Source organism: Pteropus vampyrus, unplaced genomic scaffold (assembly GCF_000151845.1).
Source record: "Pteropus vampyrus isolate Shadow unplaced genomic scaffold, Pvam_2.0 Scaffold2, whole genome shotgun sequence".
In the NCBI taxonomy this organism is placed as follows: Eukaryota; Metazoa; Chordata; class Mammalia; order Chiroptera; family Pteropodidae; genus Pteropus; species Pteropus vampyrus.
Window position 1 is genome coordinate 31,248,881 of NW_011888783.1, and position 3,490 is coordinate 31,252,370.

A 3,490-nucleotide genomic window follows, 5' to 3' on the forward strand; every position below is an offset into this window, starting at 1 on the left:
ACACACACACACATACACGCACGCACACACAGCTTTACCTCACATTAATGGGTCATTTATAAATAATCATCCATAACGTAATGAAATAGTACAGAAAAATCAATCACTCCACTAAAAGAAAACTCTGTGTTGATATATCAAATGAGATTTTCTTCCCTAGCAAGAGTTGCATAATTATTTTCATTGAGTCATAAGTGATTACGGTAACCATATAGTACATTTGCCTACTATTTTCGTCTTTTACCCTTAAAATATTCTGGGTTAAAAATTTTTTCAAAAAAAGTTTTAATTTATAACAAAAAACAGTTCATGCTCCTGCCAGGGAGTCCTTCCGTTAGGGATTTGGTAAGAGTTGTTTTGAACTATAAACTATAATTGCCACCTTGGCACTTAGGCTCCCTGTGTTAAAGGTCTAGCAGATAAGAAGAGGAATTCCCATTATAAGATGAGTTATTGACTTTGATTATTAAAAGAAAGTTGGCTGCTGTTACACAATAGGAGTATGGAGGAATGTGGTTGGCATCTAACTAAGTCACCAGCTTGAGTGCCACACTTTACTCTCTTGGTCAATTTTGATAGTAAACAGACTGAGAAAGCCATGGTGACCAACAGTTGGCCTAGAACTTCAGAGATGAGGGTCAAGATACCATGGAGAAATGGATCTGAGCCACACAAGAAGTGATCTATAAAGGATGCTGGTTATATCATTCAGATCCCCCTTCAGAATTAAAAGTCTTATTACCCCAGCTCCTGGGAATGTTACCAGCAGGCATCCATCATCTATCACTCCTCTTTTGAGATTGCTCTAGCTAATGAGTTCTGCATCATCCAAGGTCATTCTTTCTTTTCAAGGAAAACATACCTTAAGTAACATGGGATAAAGTCCTGACCTTCTTGACCCAACTTGGGACAGCTCCTGAAAGTTTATCCTATCTTGAAACTCCAAGTAAAGTCAGATAACGCTTTCCTTAGGATGGCATCTCTCTCTAATTGAAAATGTTAAATATATATTATCTATCTATCTATCTATCTATCATCTATATTAAAAAGATTGCATCTCCCTCTGCCTAATCTGTTCCCTTTTCTTATCTTCCACAGGTGTTTTACACAAAAGCACTCCATAAGAAATCTACTTGTTAGAAAGCAAACAAACAAAAAGTTAACTATAGAAAATAATAGAGGAAATAGAGTGTATATTTCACCTCTCTATGATTAGAAATACTTTTACATTGTTCTTGTTCTAGACATGTACCATATATGATCATTCAGTATCTTTTTTTCTCATTTTGATTATATTTTGACCTTCAGAGGTCAGAAAGCTAATTATTATTTTGCCAGAATCATTATGGCTAGACTTCTGAATACTGTTAAGGATTTATCAATGGTTGGAAAGCCAAGGAAAAGGCCTTTGTCCTGGTGAGAAGGAGGCCATTTTCCGGAAGCTGTTTCTGCTGTTGAAGAGGGCCAGAGACATTTCAAGCCAGAAGGAAATAAAGAGTTTTATTTGCTCATTTTATTTGCTCATAACTGGAGTAGAGGAAAACTATTATCACATGCCTCTTACTACTTGTGACTCATAATCCAGAATAGCGACCCTGAATGAATTAATGTAGAATTCCCAATTCTGAGATGTTTGGGAGCTGTCTGCTTAGATTTCATATTTCAGTCTTAAGTGTTTTATTTTATAGAGTTACTTGCATGTAAATTTAAAAATTGAGACATAAAATATTAATAGAAGTGTTTATTTTTTAAATTTGCATACAGAAAATAGAAGGCTAATTTTTCTCCTTCATTGCCTGAATAAGCACAGGGAGAACTATAATTGGTTTGGTCCATATGAAGCTATGCAAGACATCTTTAGAATATAAATTCCCAATTCCTGTGCCAAGCTCTCCTCGCCAAATTCTACAAAATTCCTAGCCGACTTGTTACATGAAATTTTAAAAACTAAAAGTAACTCGTTTCTATTTTCTGTATTAGACAATTTATTTAGAGAAACAGCATGTACTATATATACATATATATGTATATATATAGTTTTATATATAGTTATATATATATAAAATTGTATATATATATATATAACTTTATATTTTAAATATATATATTTCTTGAGGGCTCTGTGATATATCTGACCATTTATCTGCCAAGAATTATTTGCTCAGCAGGAAATTTCTAACACTTTAGGTTGAAGTGTATGGTTCTTTGGGTAACATGTATGGTATTTTATTTCTATACTTACAAACACTGTGGATCTGAAATGGATCTGTATATACGAAGTACATATTTTAGAAAAATGATACACAATTCCATATAATAAGTAAGTTTCCATCTGCAAAAATCTATAATTTTATTACCTTTATGGTATCCACTTCATATAATACTCCATGTTGTAATCTCTTTATTTAATTTCTTGTATACAAATCTTTCCCACCTCACTTCTCACACTCAACCTTCTTCTCCAGTAATCATGACATCTTTTGGCTTCTGGTGTAATCTACAAATGGTTAAAACAAAGCTGAAAAAAATTAATTTGGGAAGAAATTGAAACTAGAATTAATAAGCTCCCTGGTAATGAATAAGGTGATATTTGAAGCTTTCCAAGATGTATGTTTTGATACAAGTTGATATCAATTACAAAAACAGCATCTCTGAGATGAATATTTATCCTGAGTCATGTATTTTGGGGGAATAGTTTTCCAAGAACATTTTTCTTTCAAGCGATAATTTTAGGATAGTGTTTTTAAAAACCTAATTTGCAAAAATTTTACATGGCAAAGGCAAACCTAGCTTCCTAATGGAGTCATAAAGGCTATTGACAAGAAATGATAGATTACCAGTGCTGTCCTAAACCAATCAATTAGATAATGAAAGAAATAGAAGTGTCCATATACAGGGAGACATTCCAATGGTCATTCCTCCTAAAACTAATGGACCCCTATAGTTAATACTGGTTAAGAGTAATTCTAATATGTTACTATTGTGCACCAAATAATGACAATAAATAATAGTTACTAGTATTCATTTAGCACTTATATGCCAAAATTCTAACTACAACTCTATAATCCATAATTTATTCAGATTTTATATCTGTCTTCTATAACACTCTTAAGTCTTCAAATTCCTCTGTATCTCATATTTTATCTGTCCAGGCTGAGAAACAGAAACCAGTTCAAGTATTTCAAATGAGAGTAGGTAGTAGAGGAACTGGTTATAAAAGTATAAGAAGGGTCAGGGAGTGAAAAAGAAAGTAATGTTACCCAAAGCCCATCTCCAAGGCTGCTGCTGTGCCAGCAGAGAGTGCTGTGCAAATGTCACCAAATTAGATAAAAGGACAGCTAACAGGCCACACTCTGATATTGCAGAAGCTTGAAGTCCTCTTTGATGAAGCTGCTGGCCTTCCTCCAGTACTGCTAGAGCCAACAGTCATTTCTAGTAGCCTGCCATGCAGAAGACAGAGCAGAAATAATATGGCTTCTTCCTTCTTATA